General features: G+C 46.3%; 1 pseudogene; it reads right to left on the reverse strand.

Moving 5' to 3' along the window:
* LOC127213751 (EARP and GARP complex-interacting protein 1-like) overlaps positions 1 to 22402 on the reverse strand; it is a 99495-nt pseudogene that overhangs the window by 30981 nt on the left and 46112 nt on the right.

The following is a 22402-nucleotide window of genomic DNA, read 5'->3' on the forward strand; positions in this document are numbered from 1 at the left end:
GTGTAACCAGGAAGCCCTCTCCTACCAACCTTGTAAGAGCAAAGTGAAGCTATGCACTGAGGGGAAACACAAACTCTCCACTCCACACAGACCCCAGGATACACTGCTGTCTGGAGTGGAAGAAGGTTGAGGGATGGGCAGAGCAGAGCCTGTTCTTCATCACCCTTATGGCTGAAAGAGCAGTGCTGGTTCAGGTCATCTTAATACAGGGAATTCAAAATCCACCCCAAACCTGAACCCTGCCCTGGCTCATGCTCAGAGCCCCAGCCTCCTTCACAAGGCTACCAATGCCCAACACTCTCCTTGCTGGAGTCCCCATAAGATTCAGGGAGAACACAGCAAGATCAGGTGATATTCACCTGACTCCAAGGACACATTACATAACTAGAGATTCTTGTTCCTAGGTCTCAGCAAGTTCAAAGGTAGCTTTTAAATTACAGTAAATTTTAAAATAAAAAGCAAACTAATATTGGAATGCCCTTCTGATCATCCAGGTAAGTCATTCAGTCTTCTCATCTCTCACCTCCTTAGCATGAGGAATGCCAGCTATAGAGAAATGTCCTACACACAGGATCATCAATTTTAGGTTTAAAATTGTTACTGGACCTCAAGCTTCAATAACAGAACTTCAAAACCACTGGTGGCCATATCAGAAGCAACAAGGCCCTGGGAGCTCATCTTCCTGTATATACATGAAGACACAGTGACAGGACCCATTGATGAGCTGGACAAAGGGACATCATCAGATGCCAGGACTGCAGGGTATATGAGCTCAGATTTCTAGATATCAAGATGGACAGGAATGGAATTCTGATATCTAAAAGCTGCCCAGTCTGCAGTACTTGGTGGTGACAGGCAGAATGGCCTAGCTTCCTCCCTCTCCACAGGGCACAATGGCACTCTCCGTTTCCTACCATGTTCTGAGTTCAGAAAAGGACACTCGGTTCAGAAAAGGACCAAAGCAAAAACACACCTAAAACAGTTCATTTAATGAAAAGAAGAACTAAAGTTTGGGGAGAATATGAGTTTCTCTTTGCTGTGAATAATGACCTATACTTCCCACACTATATTTTTAGACTTCTGTACTTTGACTCTTCCCAGGAAAAACTGTAAGTTGCATTTTAACACCTGACTTTTCTAATATTCGTATGGAGCAAGGATAATGACACACATTGCTTTTACAGTGGTAACTGAGGAATCATGGAAGGATTTTCATACTGCCCTTTGACATCGTTGAACTGTCCTTTTCCTGTACAAAGTAAGCAACCATCTAAGGGACAAGTTTAGTACTGGCCAGGAGCTGGGAACCAGCTTATGAACTGCAGGGACAATGGGATGACTCTTCTAATGATGTGGTCCATCTAACACTGACCTGCGGAAATCACTGACAAATCTCTGCTGTCTCAGGACAGTCAGAACACAAACCTCTGAAAACCTCAAATGTGTTCCCTTCCCTCAAGCAGCTTTGCAGGACTTGGGACAACCATCAACTTGTTCCACATAATACTTATCTTATGCCAATGTTCAATGTTCCTCACATAAACCTTAAGAGAAGAAAAGAGACAGGGCCAGATCCTCTACTCCACACTCTGGGTCCCCTCCCTCTCCTCTCTCAACACCATGCCTGCCCTTTACTTCCTAATCACCATCTTGCTATGCACATCGGCCCTCCCAGGTATCCTGCATGCTCGGCCTGGCTGGCATTTCAGTGTGATATTTACTCTATCAGTATGGGAGGGTGTTTCTTCTTCAGCAGCTGGCTCAGGAAGCAGGGGTCAGTTGACTATGCGATGCTAGTCACTCAGAATGCTACCAGAGAAAAACCTGCATGGAGTTGCATGCTTAATACTGATACCTCCACAAGCCAGATCCTGGATGCTGGAGCTGGGAAGATGCCACAGGGGGGGGCTGCAATTAATTTTATACACATCTTCAAAGCTTCTGACAACTAATAAAGCAATTCTCCTATGAAGGAGAAGGAAGTGGTTTGCAGGACTGCTCCATACACTACTGGAAGGGGCACATACAACAGGGCGTGGTGAGGTGTTGGCCAAAGTGCTCACTACCAAGCAGCTAAATTTAGGCTTTCTGATCATCAGAAGGAGATGGAGAGTGGCAGAATCAGCCATTAAACCCATGGTGATGCTGTTGCATCAAATGACTCTTGGAAAAGTCTCCTTCATTTCTCACAGGCTGGGCTCCAGAAAGCCTCTCCTTCATAAGAACCCCTAAAGATGCTAGGGTATACCAGCTGGGCAGAGAGAAAGTGCTGGAAGCATTCAAGCATGGTGATCCAGAGTTAACACACCACTCCACACTAAAACATCACATATGCATGAGTCTAGTCACTTAACTCAAGGAGAACTACACAAAACATAAATGGAAGAATTTTAAAGAGATCATCCTCAAGCTGGAGGGATGGTTCAGTGGCTGCTCCTGCAGAGGACTCAAATTCTATTCTTAGCACCCACATGGCGGCTCACATTATCTGTAACTCCAGTTCCAGTGATTCCTCTTCTGGCCCCTCCCTGAACACCAGGTACACATGGTAAAAGCACCTATGTGCAGGCAAAACATTCATCACATAATAAATAAACAGATAGTTCTCATCTGCTCTTAAAGAGTGAAAGGGTGTAATGGACTCAGAAATGTGATACTGACAATCACCTCTTCCTGGCTCCAATCCTACACTGTTGACAAGTAGAATTCTGTTCATTGTACTATGAAGATTCCAACTATAGAAATGCAGCTGTTCTGGGCAATGGTGGTGCATGCCTTTAATCCCAGCAGTTGGGAGGCAGAGGCAGGTGGATCTCAGTGCATTTGAGATCAGTCTGGTCTATAAGAGCCAGTTCCAGGACAGCCTTCAAAGCCACAGAGAGACCCTGTCTTGGGGGGGGGGAGGGGGGGAGTAGGTAAAAGAAAGACAGAAATGCAACTGTATACAGCCTGATGATTCAGTGTATGACACACAAAAATGGTCAAAATGTCACAGTAAACCAACAATATCTGGCCAAAACAGCCCCAGTGTTGGGTCCACATCTACTTGGAAGCTGCCTGTGGACTCACTTGCCTCATCACAGAGGGATGCCACTGGGTGACTTCCAGTCCTCTGCTGGGACATACTGTGATCATTTCTCTGGCAAGTCCCTTGTGTAGCCACCTCAGCCAGAACAGATGGCACATTGTTACATGCAAAGGCGCCAGGGAAAAGACTCCCCACTCACTGCTGGAGGGTTAGTAGCAAAGTCCTGTGGCACTGAGTGTCAGGAGAGAGTCCACACATGGCATCTCACTAACTAAGAGCTGGAAAGATATTGACAACCCCACAAACACCCAACCCACAGGAGAAAAAAAGACCAAAGTGAAAATGTGGTAGGTTGTTGTCTCTGGACCTGAAGTCAGAGCCAAGGTTGTGCCTGTGCTCACTGCCTCCCCCAGGGCAACAACAAGCCACCTGAGAATCTGAATGGGGATAAAAACATGTTAGGGAAGGTAGCAGAGCCTCCCCCAAAAGCCTCCCATGTTGTATCTGCCTTCTGCTACAGGATGTGAGTGGACTGGAAGCCTTCTCTGATGAGATTAAGCATTCCCAACACATGAAATAGCAGCCAGATCCAAGTGATGATAGCTGTTTCTGTTCATGTGGCCGGGAGACAAACAGGCTTCTGCCACAAGTCCAGCAGCCCTCTAAGATGTCAGCAGGCCTCTTCACTCTGCATCACTCTCCAGGCTAAGGACACTGGCAGGCACTTTCGCAGGTTCAGTGGAGAAAGGACCCTGACTCATTGATGGGGTGCCTGCCTCATGCACAGGCCTTCTTCCTATCCCTCTGTGGCTGAGCGGGGATTCATTCCCAGCCTCTGAGGCCAGTGCTGTCCGTGGTGCTGAATTCACAGCCCCTGACTAAGCAGGGAGTATAAGCTGGGGCAGGAATCACTGGCTGGAACTGGCTGTTGGAAAGATGATAGCATAGATGTGATAATGCCGGGTCATGATGGGGGGTGGGGAGGTGGAGCACAGGACCTCCCAAGAGTGGAAGCAGAGCCAGAAAGTTACTACCAACAGTTACTGGTCACCTGCCAACTCCACTAAGCTCAGCATGGAGCTTCTATCCCAACAGTACAGAGAAAATAGGTGTCTGAGCAACACTTGTCAGCCCCCACTGCCTTACCGTTAAGTCATTACTTTTCTATTAAGTACCACATTTCCACATTAAGGTCCTGGCAGGTAACTCTTGCAGTGACTGTAGATGGCATTTCCAGTGATGGGGTAGTGGGAACCGTACTCACACACATAAACACATGCTTGCTGTGAAACCTCCAGGGACAGTGGAACCATATAATGTTCTGTGCAGCTACCACAGGAAGCCAAATCAAGAGTGCAGAGTTCCCAATAGTAGTAGAACTGTAGTTATTTAAAGCAATACACCCAAAACAAGCACATGTGAAAAAAGAATGTACAATGATGCATTGGAAAACCAAAAAGAAGTTGAGACATTCTGAACAACAGCATAGTCAGAATCAAGAGCACTCTAGACCAATCTGAGCATGGACATCAGCATCAACCACACATGGGCATAGAGAAACTGAGCAGGCACTCTGATACTGTTTCCTCCAGTGCACACGCATGTGGCATGCCCTTCTAAGTAGTGCATGACAAGAGTACTTGCATTCTGGGAAGCCAAGGACGTAATTGTCAGGCAAGCTGGGAACCTTCTGGATAGAACTAGCCCTCTCCAAGTGATGGCTCACCTGCCATGGGATCCTTTGTTTGCTCTCTAGTACTGCTGTACCTCTGAAAACACACATACACATGGCACCCTAGAAACATACACACACAGAATCTTGAAAACAAATACACACAACAACCCAGAAATATGCACACATGTGGCACCCTGATAACATACACACAGGGCACCTTGGAAACATGCATATACACGGCACCCATGGTCAGACACACACAGCACCCATGGCCATACACACGTGGCACCCATGCCCCCCAACACATACACACACACACACACACACACACACACACACACACGGCACCCATGACCATACACCGAGGCCTTGTTAATCAGGGAACACATTGCTATACGACATAAACTCTGCATGACTCTACTTAGGCAGTGGAGTGATAGCACAGAAATGCCTACTCTTGCAGTTCAGTGACTATTTGGACTCTTTGGTTTCCCTTCACCTGGGAGATTGGGATGGAATCCACACTCAGAGCTGCTCTGGAACAAGCAAGTGACCAGTTACCAAGTACAAACATAGCAGCAGCCATGAAAACAAATTTCTGACGTTAGCACTGAATCCACCAGAGCCCCACACAGCTTGACTGTGGCTGACAGTGACAGTCCGGTCCCACAGTGACCAGTTCCAAGTGCTATCTCCAAGTGAGTCCCTCTTCAGTCCTGTTGGGGCACAGTACACATTCATGACAGCCCATCCTGTCATGGGGGACTATTAAGCTCTGGGTCTCCCTTGGGGACCATGACTCCCTAGGGTCAGGTCTCTTGATGTTCCCCCATCATCGTGGGAGCCTGGAGGGTATGTGCAACAGATGCTCAATACATTTTGCTGGGTCAGATTTATTTAATCAGTGAGCTGACTGCCTGCAGATGACCCGTGTCTCCTCACAGACGTGCACATGCACACATGGCTCGGGCATAGACATTGATGTGTATGGTATCGAGTAAAGCAACAATTCTTGCAGGGAAAAGCCATACCAGCATCATGCAGTGAAGTCTGAAGCCATGGTGTCTCAGCCATTGCTCACTGTGTGGAGGCCCTAGGTAGATAAAGCCAACTTCTAACCACACAGACAGTGACTACCCAGGGGCCCCACAAATGGCAGTCACATTTCTTCATCTCTGCACATGCCACAGGACTGACAGGAAACCAAAGGAAAGGGCAGAAACACAGGAGCACTGGAGATACCTCCAGGCATACCCTTCCTTCCTGAGTAGTCCACAGGAAAAGAAACTTGAGTGCTTTCAAGCTGAGGTGATGGCTGATTGCTGTAAGTGCTGCACCAGGCCTGGCCAGACTATTGTTCAGTCAGGTGACCAGGCAATGCTGATTTAGAAGAGGGAAGGGTAGCCTGGAAAACACCTGCACTAAAGAGTGACAACGGAGGGTAAACATCTAAGAGAAAGAGTACCAGAAGTGGGGCATCGAGAGGGGAGAAACAGGATGAAGTGAGGGGAGTTGTGCGCGCACACACAGCACCTAAGCAGGCTCTACACTCCTTCCCCTTGTAGAAAATGTGTAGCATCCTACCAGGCCACATTGCCGTGGGCCCCATTGTCAAGGTGACAGAGCAGCTCCAGGGTCTGTGCAGTGCTTGCAGGGTCGTCGGGGGACTCGTGGCTGCCAGATTCTAATTCCTTGGGCATCCTCCACACAGCGGCACACGCCTGGACTCGGCTGTCTGAAGCTAAGCAAAAGGAAAATGTCATCAGGACTCAGCCCCACATACGCTCAACACTTACACAAGCCTATGAGCAGGATGTGCTGCTGGCTGAAATACTAATTTGCAGTGCACAGCCAGCCCACCTGAGTGCCAGCAGAGCAAGGCACAGCCTGCATCAGCAGCAGGGAGCCCAACATCCCTGGCTTACACATCACCATTCCACTTTAGAGAATTTAACATCCTCAAAAGATGACAGAGCTTTTTTAAGAAAGGAAACAAGATGGGGCACTACCATAACTGCCAGGCCCATGCTTGGGGCCTCTACTCACAGCCTCATGGGATCATAAACAGATGTCAAACACTGAGATGTTCTTCATCTGTCAAATGCTCTGCCTCAGTTTGTCTGAAATGGTCAGTGTCTGGGTCCAGAGGGCAGGGCCACTTAGAAGTGCTACAAGATGAAATTCCTGTGTGTTCCCTGGGGAGATTGCATGTGAGATGAGAGCAGAACACAAGGGCACCTGCAGGTGCCCTCTGTGAACATGACCCATCCTCCCAGCTCCCACTGCAGGTGGCTTAGTGCCATTCTCAGAGCCTGGACACCTGGTACTCCACAGATACTCTAGGAATCTGGGCATTCTTAGGGCACCCTGAGAATTCATGTGTGGGTACAGCAAAAATACTCACACGGAAAAAGTGTATTCACAGCTCTCCAGACATATGCCAACATGGGTCTCAGGCACTCCAGAAAACATCTTAGTAGGGAAAGTGTTTGCAACTAAGATTTTACATTAGATTCTAAAATATACTTTTAAATTTGCTTTCCATTTGGTTTTAGTTTGGATTGATTTTAGGTGCTTCTGTTTCTGAGTCTCATGTAGCACAGGCAGGCTCTGAACTTTCTATATATCCAAGTGTGGCTTTGAGCCCCTCATCTTCCAGGTTCCACTTCCAAGGTACTGGGATTTAGTATTAAATTGGAAACATGCTAAACAGCATCCTTTGGCCTTAAAGATGGCCTCAATGAACAGGTCCCTAATGTGAAAGCATCTACTCTGTGGAGTGATGGGGGCAGGCCCCGAGATGTCCAAACAAGCTGCTCTGTGAGGTCACCAAGGTGAAAGCAGATGTTCTGTGGAGTGCTCATCTGTCCTGCCCTGGCTGCTCACCAGAGTCCTTGGTCTTTAAGTATTGAAGTATTGAAACTCTAAGTATTGAAAAGGTGCTTATGGTGTAGCAGTTCCCACTTCCTGATAAGCACTCTCCCTTCCACGCCCATATCAGCTCTCCCTTCAAAGCGCATCTCAGCTGGCCAGAACACTCTGCTTATTAGGTGTTCTTCCTCTCTGTTCACCCAGCATTGTTAGCCAACCCACAACAGAAGGCAACTCAAGAGCACTCATGAGGACACTGCTGATAGAACACACACTTGCTTCAATTACCATACCATTTCATATCACTTAGAATACAACAAAAGGATCCTTTGTTTCTATTTTCTTTTGTTCTATTTATTCTTATTCTTACCTCCCCCCCCCCCATGTTTTTCTCCTATTTTGCTTTAAAGACATAAACCCACATAGACAGACATGTAGGTGAAAAGCAAATGGCTCAATGCCAAATGACTTAGCATACAGGAAAACTGACCAGCAGTGGGAGAGGCTTAGAGCAAGCTTGTTTACATCAAAGTAGATCTTGGAGCTGCAGCACCTGGCTGCCTATATAAGCTAGGTAAACAGAAGAACAGGTCAGGAAAAAGCATCAGGCACAGGGTCTCAGACCCACAATCCCAACACCTGGGAGGCTGTGGCAAACACACCTTCAGGTTTCTGGGCTATGAGAAAGGTACAATCAAACACAGGCAAAACCCAAAGGAGAAGAGCAAGGCCAGCTATTTGTCTCTAGAGCAGCAACAAAGGGTGGCACAAGCTGTCAGCATCTTCCAGGAAAGGTGATATCACAACACATACAAACAGGATGAAGTGTCACACAGGGATGTTTCAGAGTCATACTAAAGATGCTTCGTATTCATTTAACAACATTTAACAGAACTGACAAAGAAAATAAACTTTCTGACTAGACAGTTTAAATAGGATCTATTTAAGATGTAGAGAGAAAGCTCAGTGGGAAAAGGCACTGGTCATCAAGCCTGAGACCTGAATTCAATCCCTGGGGAGACTCAATTCCTGCAAGTTGTCTCCTCGCCTCCATGTGTACGTACACACACACACATACACACACAAAATAAATAATAAGTAAATTAATGAGTGAAAACTTAATTCTTACACAGAAACCACTGGACTCAGCTGATTACATCACATATCTTTCTAAGCATCTAAAAAGGGCAAAATAGCAGGTTCCTGGTTATAACCCCAGCATGTACAAAGTAAGAGGAGGAAGACTGAAAAATTCAAAATTTGCTGTGATACATAGTGAGAACCTGTCTCAAAATGGGGAGAAAGGAGAGAGGGAGGAAGAAGAGTAGAGACAGAGAGAGGGAGGGACAGAGGGAGGGAGGGACAGAGGGAGCTTCTTGCCTGATAACAAGAATCTAGAAGAAATTACAAGATATTATGTGACATCACTCTCTGTAATACAGATGCAAAAATGACAATAATTGAAGCTTGATAATATATACAAAAAACAGCTACGTTGCAAAGAAATGAGGTCAGGCCAGCAAGATGGTTTAATGGGTAAAGGCACTTGCCTCCAAGTCTGACAACCTGAGTTTTATCCTCAGAACCCACAGAGTAGAAGGAAAGAATTGGCTCCTGCAAGCTGGCCTCTGACCTCCAGATGCATTCCATGGCAGAAATGTGTCACCAACACAGATAAATCAGTGGATGAATGAAATAATTAAAAATACAAACGAAGAGATGAGGTTGATTCCAAATTAAGCAACCTAGTTCATTACATTAACAAGGGGAGAAAGTGTATGATCACCAAAACTACAAAAACACCCAATACTATTATTCAGTCTTGGCTTTTGTAGTACTCTGAAGACTAGAATTGGAAGAAAATTTACTTCAAGGGGAGGGAAGAGGGAGAGGGAGAGGAGACAAGGGGACGAAATATGGGGGAGGAGAGAGTTGGAAGCAAAAGAAAAGTCCTACATTGTGGATGAAGTGTGAAGCTTTGCACTGCCAAGGCCACTTCGCATTGTGCTAAAAAGGAGAGCTACTTCATCTGTGTGGCAAGAAAACAGTAAGAGTGAAGAACGGGAAAAGAAGTTGCACTGCTGTTGCTAGCTACAAGACATACATGAATCTGCATGATACTATCGGGAGCAAAGCTGCTAAACAGAGACATGGAACTCAGCTGGTTAGCCACTGATCGGGAGCAACAAGACAAAAATGGCACAGCAGGCTGGAGGGATGGCTCTGTGGCTAAGAGCAGTGTGGCACTCTTCCAGAGAACCTGAATTCAGATCCCAGCACCCACGTCAGGCAACTCACAACCACCTGTACCTCCAGCCTCCACATCCTCCTTCACTCATGTGCACATACAGTCATGCACACACATACGCATAATCAAAAATAATAAAAACCTTCTTTAAAAGCATTAAAAAGTTTAATGCTAAAAATGTGTGTGTGTGTGTGTGTGTGTGTGTGTTTAAACAAACTAACACTTATAAGAAAAGAAATCAAAGAAGTAAACAATGGTGGGACAGGCCATGTTCATGGACAGAAAGCACACTCACCACTGTGAAGAACTCACGGGGGCTGGAAATCAAAAGCCTGCATGAGAATGTGCACACCCCAGATACCCAACAATCTTGAGAAAAAAAAACAAAATGACTTCTAAGCCAGATGTCAGTTTTCTGGTAGTACAAATAGGCAAGTGGTCCAGAGGAGGACAAGAGTCCACACAGGGGCCCTTGCCAAGGCAGTCCCCTGATGTCCAACAAAAATTCCACTGCGTGAGAATAGACAAATGCCTTTCAACAAATTACGCTGGGTCAGTTTTGTGCCCCTAACAGTCTCAAACACTAAGTGCAGATGATGACAGGAGATGAAAGCGGAAGAGGAGCCAGGTTAGTAGGGCCCATCCAGGTGCACATTTAATACCCTCACAACCTGAGGCCAGCTGAGTTCTTCAACAGCAAACAACATTAAAATTAAGGACATCTGCTCACTGAAACACTATTCTTTGGGCTTCATCAAAATACAGCTCTATTAAAAAACAAAGCAAAACTAGGAGGAAACATTGTAATACATAAAACTCACCAAGGGCTGTGTAAAGAAGTTATAAAGAGCCTTTCGACTTGATAATAAAATAAATAGCATGTGGTTTTTGTTTTGTCTGTTTGTTTTTTAAATGGGTGTCAGACTGAATGAGACAATTCAGCAATGGAGATGTAAATGGTCAGCACATTCCAAGAATGGATACTCAACACCTTCAGTAATTAGAGAAATAAACACAAAATAAAATTGAAGGGAGACACACCATACTCGGCAGGGTGCCAAATGCCTAATCCAAAAGGACAACTCTGAGTGTGTGAATAATTGTAGAATCAGCTCTCCCATGGGTTGAAGGGCGAGAAAACAGTGCACACATTTCCAAAGACACCACCCAACCCAACAATCCCCATCTTAGAAGAGCCTACTCAAGCCCTGTGGCAGCTTCCAATTTGTCAAGCCTGCCTCCCCCTACTCCCCAATACTGGCCATATGCAGACTGCTGTAGCCAGAGGCCAGGGAAGGCATAAGCACAGTGATGGACTGGAAGAAAGCTGAGGGGATGGAATAGAGGTGACACTTCCAGAGAGACAAACACACATCCAACTGCCTAACAGAAGTGTGTGTGTGTGTGTGTGTGTGTGTGTGCATCTCCAACTGAGTAACAGGAGCGCTGTGTGTGTGCAAGTGTGTGCACATGCGTGTGTATGTGTATGTACAGAGACATTGGAAACAGCAAGAGTGAGTTAGCAGGAAGCTGAGAGAAGTCAGGCTTTACCCAGGCTGAGCTAGTTCAAACCTGAACCCCACTAACTACAAAGACAACAGCAGGCTGAGGGGCCTGTAACCCTAGAGTGGATACACACCCTAACAGTCACTCCAGTCCACACCCAAGAATCACCTGCTGCCATTTGTCAGAGTGGTCGATCCCTGGGCAAAGAGTATAAACACCTAGATAGGACAAGGCCTGCCTAGCCAGGTGTGTGCTCATACTACCACCTGGAGATCCAAGTCATCATGGAGATATCTGGGGATCAAATGTCAAGAAAAGCCCTGGGCATTACTCACAGACGGTCCTCCAGTCATGTGCTACTCTGTGTCATCTCCATGGTCCATACCAACAAAATGTGACAGGATAGGCAGTTTAAGAGACATCTGTGTTCCGACTGTGGCCTGTGCACTCACAGAAGCTTCTGAAACTGTCCCCTTCCTCCAACTGCCAGAGGGTGGTAGAGATATTAATCTACTCCCTTCCAGAAAAACAAAAGGGAGGCTAAAAACTGGATGCAAACAAAAAGTGCAAAACAGAGCAAAGTCTTCCATAGAGATGTGTCTGTTCGGCTATGCCCATTGGGATACAGTCCAAGGCTGGCAAACAACCCCCACTGACCAGTGGTTGGTGAGACCATGCTGACTAGGCAGAAGGAGAGTGCAGAAGGCCTCGGCCAGGGGAAGGAGATGCAGCCATCTAGAGTCAAGAGCCTGGCACTTCTGAAAACACTAAACATTGCTCTGTCCTCAAGTCATGAAAGCAGAGATGGCACAAACACAGGGCTGATCAGTAAACTAAAAAAGAGAATACACCAAAAAAAGAAAAAAAAAAAAAAAATGGAAATCCACAGGCAGATGTTCCAGACACCACCAACCCTCAAAGAGCACTGATCATTGTCACTATAACCAACACTTACTCCAGGCATGAGTTTTCCCACTGGGCTCTGAGCCAGCCCATACATGGATGCCCTGGGCACCTTCACACATACAGAATCTGACCAGGAAGCCATTGAGCTACTACTGAGTATTCAGACTGAAGCAGACCATCAGGAGCCACACTACCCTCATCACACCACCTCTCCAAAGACTGCCAAGCTCTGCAGAGGGGGACCCAGCACAGCTTTAGCTATGAGCATTAAACAGCACTGTGTCCCAACAAGTGGCAGTGACAGCACAGGGTCTTTATTTTAAGTTGTCAGAAACTGTATGTATTTATGATAGACAACACTATGTTCTGAACCGTGTAAGCACTGAGATGACAAAATGGAACTAAATTAATATAAGCATTAGCTTAGGACATTACCAATTTTCTGGTTAAAAAAAAAAAAATAGACCTCTGGAACCATGAACTTATCTAGTTTGTCTCAGTGGCATTTGTGCCTTTAGACCAGCATTCCCCGTCAGTCCCACCAGAGCCCCTGGTTAACCACCATTCTGCCTCTATGGCTGGATGAAGTAGAGTAATACAGAACTGTTCTGTGCTTAGCTTGTTACACCCAGCACAGTGCTGGCCACACTCACCCAAGGTCTCATTAGTTAGGTTATGCCTCTTCCCCAGGCTAAGTGGCATTCCACTGTGCCTATCCTGCCCCGCAGCCACCCACACCCCTCCTCCTCAAACCAACTCACTTTCATAGCACACGTCCTACTGCCCGCCCTCAACTCCCCTACAGCTTAGTTTTCCATTTCTCATGGGCCCTAGCCTCCCTGCACACTCTCACAGAAATACACATACATGACAATCAAGGGAGCCGAATATGGTGGCACACACCTTTAATCTCAGTACTCAGGAGGCAGAAGCAGGCTGATCTCTGAGTTCAAGATCAACCTTGTCTACAGAGCTCTAGTTCCAAGAAAGTAGGGGAGATGCAAAGACAAGCAAAGCAAAGAAGGGGCCAGAGAGATGTTTCAGCAGGTAAAATCACTTGCTGAATAAGCCCAGTTTCAAGTTTGACCCACCCCTCCCAAACCCACAGTGAAAGAACAAAATAAACTCTGGGAAAGTTCCTTCCATCGGGATTCTGTAGCACACATGCACCCACACTCACAGTCTCACACACACACAATAAATAAAAGTTGAGATATATATATATTACAAACTAGGATGAGAGATAGCATGTGATGTTTCCTTTCTATGCCCAGGTTGCCTTGCTGAATGTATTTTCCATTTCCATCCATTTTCCTCAAGCTCTCATGGGGAAGCCAAGAGTCTTAATGTTTTTCACTGTCATCCCTCAGCATGTACCTTATAGTGCTTAGACTTTGAAAACTGTTGTTTGAGTTGCTGGCTTAGTCTCAACCAAAATCATTCAAAGTGGGTCAGGAGAGATGACTCAGCAGTTAAGAGGACCTGATTTGGATTCCAGCACCCACATCAAGCAGCTCACAACCACTCCAGCTCCTTGGGATTTGACACTCCCTTCTGGCCTCCTAACGTACACATACAATATATATATGGAATTTAAGGAATGTTGGCTTGGGATTAGGATAGGATTTCCAACCATTTTTAAAACCCTTGAACACACTTCTGCTGTTTCCTGTTGTGTGATTTTTTTCAAAGCTGTTTTCTCAACACTGATCATGATAATCATGGAACCAAACTACTGGTCAACTCTGAAGAAGTTGAAGATGCCCTACGTCCTGCAGTGTCAACCAAGAGTCAATCCCTATCTGAGGATAAGCACATCCATGTCGTACATGAACTTCCTTTCATCTGTAATAAATACTAAGATATATGTATACCAAAGAATTGTTCCAAAATAGATTTCTTTATAAACCGAAATGTTTGATAGGTAAGATGGCAGAAATATTTCTTAGTCAAAAGAAGGGGTGTCACCAGGCAGTGGTGGCACATGCCTTTAATCCCAGCACTCAGGAGGCACAGGCAGATAGATGGATCTCTGTGATTCGAGGCCAGCAGCCTGGTCTACAGAGGGAGTTCCAGGACATCCAGGGCTGTCACACAGAGAAACCCTGTCTCAAAGAAGACAAAAAAAGAAGAAGGAGTGGGGGTCAAGTGGAAAGGTTCAGCAACCCTGCTCCAGATGAACATAAACAACAAACCAGTTAGCTGGAGCTGTTGGGAGATGCCTAGGGGTGGAGGATAGCACAAGTGCCTCCATCCCAAGGCCTGACCAATTTGCTTGTGCAGTAGACACAAACAAACCTTACCAGACATTCTGCAAAAGGCTGCAAATCAACACATGTATCATTTCCAGCACCAAGCTATCAGCCCTGAAAACATCCACAGTGAAAGACAAAAAAGTAAAGTTAAAGAAACCCCTCACTTGCAATGAAGGACTAACCTGGAAACCAATATCTGTTCCTTGGAATTTGCTAACTTCCCCTCACAAGGCCCTGAGATTACAAGATACCAAGAATTCACACTGCCCCTCCTTTCTTGTGAGTCAGCAGGTGGTGACTAGGGTCCTTAAGAAACAAAGAGACAACTATACCTCCGGTTTGCCCAGACAAGATTAATTAGCACACCCTGAGGCCCTAAGGTCTGCTGACCCTAACAGACCATCCAGCCTCAAAGGGTCACGTACTCAATGGACAGAGGGTCCCACCCCCTCCATAAGCTTGTGGGTTTGCCTTTAAAAACACCTGGGCCCAGGGGAGGGGGCTTCTCTCTAGCCTGCGTGCTGGAGGAGCCTGTTTGCGCAAATGTTTCCTGTTTATTAAAGCCTCTTGCATGTTGCAGCAACTGGACTGGACATTGAGTTCTTGGGGATACCAACTGAAACTGGGAGACTCCTCATTCTGTGGGTCTTACAACAGGAGTAACAACACACAGACTGAGCAGGAGCATTTAGGACATATGTATACACATATATGCATGACAACAATAATAAAAAAGAGGACATAAATTTGAAAGAGCAGTGAGGGAGTATATGGAAGGGTTTGGAGGAAGAAATGATAAATAATAATCTCAAAAATGAAAGGAAAAAGTTACAAATCAATATATTTTTCTAAAAATTGATAAGTAAAAAGCAAAAAGGGCTTTATGTAAATTTATTTTGATTTCTGGAGGATTACAATTTCTGTTCCAAAGCTTATACTGAAATTTTAATGGGTTCCAGAATGTCTAAAATTACCCACAAAAAGATGTTAACACAAAAACGTACCAGGAGACCAGAAAGCTGCAGGTGTCTCACTCAGGCAGTGACGGCCAGCACTATGGCCCTAGAGATACAACCAGCTTAATAAGAACTTTGATGTCAGTCCAAGGAATACAGAATACGGTAGACACTACCAGAAACTCTACATCCTCAGAAACGATGAAATTTAAGGTAAACAGAGCTAAGCAAGAAACACAGAAGGTGTGCCAAGGAGACACACAAATTGGTTCTGAAACTGAGGATTTCCATAGCTGCATGAGCAGTCAGCAGAGCAGTCAGCACACATCCAGTGGATATCAAAGAAGCAGAGGGACTTTCAGGGGCGGGGGGTGGGGTGGGGGGGCACCTTCAGAAGCAACAGGCTCTAATAACCAGGGAGGCATTTGGCTTTCATCTCTATTGTAACACTTGCCTGAAATAAGGTTCTATGATGTAACCACCTGGGCAAGATTAATATCACCATGAATAGGAGTCTATAGAGGGCACCAGGCACAAACCCTGTATAAAACAAAGCCTGTGGCATGGCACAAGAGACAAGATCTGCATGCAACAAAGACAGCACACCAGGGACAGATTCTTACAGAAATAGGCCACAGCACACAAAAGAGGCTCTGCATATAACCAAGCCAGGGCACCAGGCACACACAGCCTCTGTATACAGCTAAGTCGGGTATCAGGCACAGCCTCTGCACACAGCCAAGCCAGGTCACCAGGCACAGCCTCGACATACAAGCAAATGGCAGCACTGTTGCACACGCCAACCCTGTTCATGCTGGCACAGAGCAAGAGAGCCACAAGACCAACTATCACTCAATAGCCTAGCCTCTCCATTTTTAGCAATGAGGAAACTGAGGCTGATGGAGGTAACTGACTTCCAGGTTCACAGGGCTCATGACAGTACCAGCATCAGGAAAAAAATAGAGCCCCTTGCCTCAGAAGAATCACTGCTTTGAAAGAGAAAATACTAAGTTATGTCTTTAAGGCCAATTTGATGCTTCTAACTATTTTTTTTTTTTTATGAAACACAAGAGCTAAAAGCACTTAATGAGATAAAAAGATAATCAGGGCAAAATGAATGGAAGAGGCATACTTGAGGCGCCAACTGTACCCGTGGAGTGTGCTGCTTGCTGTAAGGGATTAGAGTCAAAAGGCTTAGAGGAATTCAAAGGAGATTAGAGCCTTTGTGGGATGAATAGCAGCTGCAGCCAGCTTGCTAAAGGGCTAACAATGCCCTGGCTGGGGGACGTGGTGTGATCCCCAGCTGGAGGAGGAGGATGCTTCCGTGGGCTGCTGCATAATGAGCATACTCAGAGTCTAAGGGCTATTTTTAGAGGCTACAGCCATCTCAGCATCTGGTGCAGGCCAGGCAGGTGAGTGAGATGGAATCCAGCCGAGGCAATCACCTGACACAGGCATAGCTCCGGGTGTACAATGAGTGCCTTGGCACCTGGGACTAAAAATACCTTCTCTAGCAGCTTCTATGGTGCTTCAGAGTTGTGGCCCAGTGCAGAATGCACAGTGAGTGTGCAGGATATACAGGCTGACTGCAGTGAGGGGTCAGGGTCATAGGCATCCTCTGCTTGGCTCTTCTCCTTCTCCAGGCAGATGTAACAAAGCACAGGCAACTCTTAAAGTTCCTGTGCAGGAGGCAAGTGCATAGGTTCCTGCTCACAGCTGAAAGACTAGTTAAGGAGGGGGTATGACAGAGAAGGGGTGTTGTCAGCAGTGCAAGAGGTCTACCCAGCAGCTCAGGTGCGCTTGCGCACTTCGTGACTCACTGCAGAACACTGAACTGAGTGACCAGGGAACAGTCATGGCCTTCTACTCCATTCTTCACCTGAGACAGGTCACAGGCCAAGCCCTCAGTCTCAGGAGGACCCTAGTCCTCTCAAAGAAGGAAGTGGCTAGAACTGGAAGCACTACCTCTAGGATCATAGGACTATGAACGCTGCTAGTTCCTACAGACTCAACACACAAGTCTGTGCTCCTATGGGGCCGTGTCTTAAATCCAGCTCACAGAAGGCTTAGGGGTTATCTGTCCAACCTGCATGTGCTTCCCTAATTCCTGAGTGAGCATCAGAAAAGATGCCCCTGACACTGACAGGGTTAATCCTCTCTTCCTCGCAACATCTTACCCGTGGTGTGCAGGAGAGCCAGCCATTTAGGAGGGACAGGAAAGCCCAGAGAAGTTTAGAAAATAGCCAGTCAAAGGCAACACTGCATCATGGATGGCATAGAGGAAGGCCTCTTTAAGTCCTGGTGCTGGCTGCTGCCTTTTTTCCCAGCCCCCTGGCAGAGTGTGTAGACCTAAGAATAAAGGAAATAGAGAAAGCTGCATATGGCGAGACTGTCCAGCAGGGGGAGGTTGTCGAGCGTGCCAATGCTATAACAAAACAGCAAAGTCAAAAATCTAATATTGAGAATGATGTAGCCCTTAAACTTTCACCAGACCACTATGAAAGGGTCCTCAGAACTACCTGTTACTACCTAGCAAGGCCAGGTGCACACTCAATATCCTGCCACAGGCCGACATTAGTCCCTAAGCTCTCCACAGAATCTGGCCAAGGTCTAAAGGGGTGGGTACTGGCCAAGTCTGGCCTGTAGCCTGTTTGTGATCCATGTGCTAAGACTGGCATAAAGGGACAAGAGAAAGAGTGCGGGACATGTGGCCTTCAGAGCCTCAAGCACTGCCTCTTTGGTCCTTTGCAGCTGCTGTACCCTCGTCCTATTACAGCTTCCAGCTTCAGCCACAAACCTCACCACCAGCACCCTCTGTCCTGTGCAATCTGCACCATCCTTCAAGTACTTCTACAGAGGGCACCCTGTTCTCAGGAGACACATAGGAGGAAGACTGCAGGGAGAAATACTCACAATGTGGGTCTGTCCTAGACCTCTCTACCCTCTGCTTTGTCTGGCCAGTCATGCCCCAAACTTCTCTACCCAGAGACAGTATGGACAGCTTCTTGCCCACACCAGCTCTAGAAGGCCTTGTACCTGTGTCAGAGTTCCCATTCCCTCTGTAGGCTGTCAGGGGGCTCCCAATCCCTCTGTACCCTGTGGGCTTTAGAAAGTCATCAATGGCTTGCCCAGCAACTGCAGACAAGCTCTGGGCTGTCCTGGCCTCAGGTTCTCCACCTTTCTGGTCCTAAGCTACAATACTACTCCTCAATGTCAGTACTATTTCAAGGTCTCTCTTCCTCAGGTATCCTAGCATAGCACCAAAAGTCTTCTGCAAGAGGTCAACTACTTGCCTCTCATCGCAATTCTGCACTGAATATTGCTGTTTAAACTACCCAATGCTTTCCACCCCAACCAGACTGCACAACCCAGCAGGGTGCTGAGGAACTCATACTGCCTAGGAGACAGCAGCCCCTGGGATGGGGGTGGGGTGGAGTGGGGTGGGGTGGAGTTTTAGGTGCCTAAGGCCAACAGATACACAGGGTGGTGAGTAGGCTTGGGGAGTCCCCAGCACTGTTACAATGAAGCTTCCAGGGCATTTTTGCCACTAAGAAGCCAACTACTTATGGCCTTTTGGGGTCTGGGAGACACCATCTGACTTGTTGACAATAGGGCTCCACCCAGTGGCCTTCCAAGGTGGGGAGTTATACTTGAATCCTAGCATGCAGCATCACACTGGCAACCAGAGTCAGGGGAAAAACTGGACACCCCAATGGGAAAAGCATAGCTAGATGCTGGGGTCTGGAAGTCAAGTAGTGAGCGTCCTTTGCACACACCTTCTCTTGTCAAGAAACAGCCCAGGCCAGACATGGCTTTGCACATCTGCAACCCTAGTACACAGGAGGCTAAGGGCAGATCTCACCCTGGTCCTACTGGGAGAGAGAACTCCATGGTACAAAGATAGATATGTCACATGCTGAGTGTGGGAAACCCTGATGGCCATAGCACAGGCAGATGCAGCCACCTACTCCCCATAGAATTTTTATGCTTGTAAACACTATCACCTCGAGAAGGTGGTGAGACTAAGGGAGGGTACACAACCAAGACTCTGCTACACAGTGCTCCTTGTCTCTGCTTACTGTTGAGTCCCAAAGCCTGAAATGACCTGGACTCCTAGATCAAAGCCTACGCCATAAAAGAGCACTCTCAGCTGCTAGTGGAACCATCAAGAACACTATGGGTGGTGTCACCACTGGGCAAACTGAGAAAGCCATGGGAGGGAGACAGGAAACAGCATGGTCTCTGCCTCATCTCCTGCCATGGCTTCCCTCAATGACAGGCTGTCACCTCCCCAGGTTGCTTTTTGTTGTATATTTATCACAGTGACAGAAGCAAAAAAAAAAAAAAAAAAAAAAAAGTAAATACTGACTGTTAAAGTGCCTGAAAGATAAATCTTGGGGTGTGACTATATAGGAGTTTCCAGACTGGGTTAGTTGAGACAGGCGGTGACATTCCATGGACTTGGATCCTAGACTGAATAGAAAGTGAGCTGTCTCATTTCCTTTTCTACTGCTGTGATAAAACACCATGTCTGAGACAAATTACAGAAGAGTTTGTTGAGGGTTTACATTTGAATCCATAGCCAGAGAACAAAAGCCAAGGGCAGGGACACCTGGGAACTTACATCTTAGATCTGCAAATACGAGGCTTGAGAAAGGGACACACTGGGAATGACACATCTTGAAACCTCAAAGCCTGCCCTCAGTGAGACACCTTCTCTAATGAGACCACACCTCTAATCCTTCCCATACTGTTCCACCAGCTGGGGACCAAGAATTCAAAGCCTATGGGGTCAGTCATCACTCTGCTTTCTGACGGCATATGCAATAAGACCAGGTACTTCATACTCTTGCCACCATGCCTCCCCACCAAGAAGGGCTGTACCCTCAACTGTGAGCCTAAGTATCTTTCCTTCTTTAAGCTTTTGTTTGAGGGTTATTGTTATCATACCATCTAAATAAAACAATAATAATGGAACAGAGGGAAAAATTAGTGAAAAACTAGAACTATGTGAGAAACCTCATGGCATGCTCACTGGGTCCTCCCTGGAATGTGCTCTTGCCAGGCACTGCTTCTGATAACTGCTTATTTATCTTCAAAGTCAGTGCTTGATCTATTGACATTTTAACTATTTTCATTTAAAAAAAAAAAAAGAATTGCTGGAAATGCAGTGTCTTAGGTTATTAGGAGCCTAAGTTACTCCTCTCTGCCTTGGAAATAAGATAGACTTTAACGTTTGCTTTGTTTGGATCCCGACCTCCAGAGTGCAATCCTAGATGGGCTGACTATACACAACAAGGCTCGAATGGTTCAATTCCCTCTCAACCTCTCAAGCCCCTCCTTTTCACTTACTCCTCTCCCTTCTATCCCTTCTCCCTCTCCCTCTGTCATTCTCTTTGTTGACAATTGAAGCCAGTGCCTTCTGAAGTATCTTCCAGTGAGCTGCAGCCCCAGGCCCTGGCAGCATTTCTGAATCTTGGGAGACTGATGCCCAACTGATCCAGAGCTGCTGATGCTCCTTGCTGCTTATATAGAAATAACAACTCAGCTTCATGTAAAACAGAGTAAGAGAGAGGGAAGGAGGAAGAAGGCTGGGAGAGTAGGAGAGAGAGAAAGAGAAAGAGAGACCCCCTAGGCTGTAGGCATCCCCAGGTATTTCCAGAACCCAACACATTCTATAGCTGGAGGAACACACCCACAAGTCACCCTCAATTCCAGTAGAGGTAGAACAACCTGCTGGGACCTTACATGAAACGTGATAAAACTCATAAACAAAATCGTGACCTTGAATGAGAGTTGGCCAAAGACACAACAGAACATAGCTGCAGCTAGGGTGACTTCAGACACCATAATTTGAAGCATGTTAAGTGAGTGCAGGAATTACAAATGTGAGCAACTGACAATGCTACCAAGTCTTAACAGGGGCTTCTGGGAGTTTTGTTTCTCTGTTTTTTTTTTTTTTTTTTTTTTATGTTTTAGAATTAAAAGAAGTATCTAGAAATAAAAATTACAGTTATTTTAAAAAAGACCTCACTTGGCAAGTAAAATCCTGGCGATTGAAACTGATTGGAATAAAGGTGTCAAGAAAACACTGGGTTTAGCACAGAAAACTGAAGAGGATAACACTGAGGCAATGGGGTGCTGGGACAGCTACCACACAATTGATTGCGGCACAAGGGGGAAACACGTGGTGCAAAGACCTGAACTTTACAGAATCTTTACAGAAAGCGTTAAGAAACAGAAAGGCACACAAATTCTCCATGTTGGGAAGGAGGGCAATTTCCAATCAGTGTAATTAAAAGCAAATCCATTCCTGGGCTAGCTATAGAAAAATGCATACCCTCAAAGAGAAGACAAATCTGAAGACAGCCAGACCTGTGAGTATAGCCTGTGGCTGCTTCTCCAGAATAACTGGGGAATCCAGAACAGTGGGCTCCAGAGGAATGTCCAGTCACCAGAACCATCAGACACTCAAGAAACAGGGACTCTAATTGTGCCCACAATCCCAGCACATGAGAGACAAAGGCAGGTGAGTTTCCAGGACATCCTGGGCTACATAGGCAGACTCTGTCTCCCCACCCAAAAGAGAACCACAGGCTTTCTCAGATTTATCCAAAGTATAAGAATTGCTCCCACAATGTGCAGACCTACACACACATGCACACACACACACATGCACACACACACACATGCACACACACACACTAATATTTTTAAAAGAGACAAGCTTATGTTATTTCTGAGCTAGTATACCTTCGGGGTTCTATTTGTTGTGAAGGAGCCCAAAACATTCCATGAATTTAAAAACAAATACACAGACATATGAATGGTTAATCAAGCAGGGACCCACATTCTGAGCAAAGCTGACAACACTGAGCTTCTGGGTTGACGGCACACAGATTGAGAATTCCTCCATATTATGAAAAAGAAGCATGGACAGCAGGGACTCTTGGGGTC

Source organism: Phodopus roborovskii, unplaced genomic scaffold (assembly GCF_943737965.1).
Source record: "Phodopus roborovskii unplaced genomic scaffold, PHOROB, whole genome shotgun sequence".
In the NCBI taxonomy this organism is placed as follows: domain Eukaryota; kingdom Metazoa; phylum Chordata; class Mammalia; order Rodentia; family Cricetidae; genus Phodopus; species Phodopus roborovskii.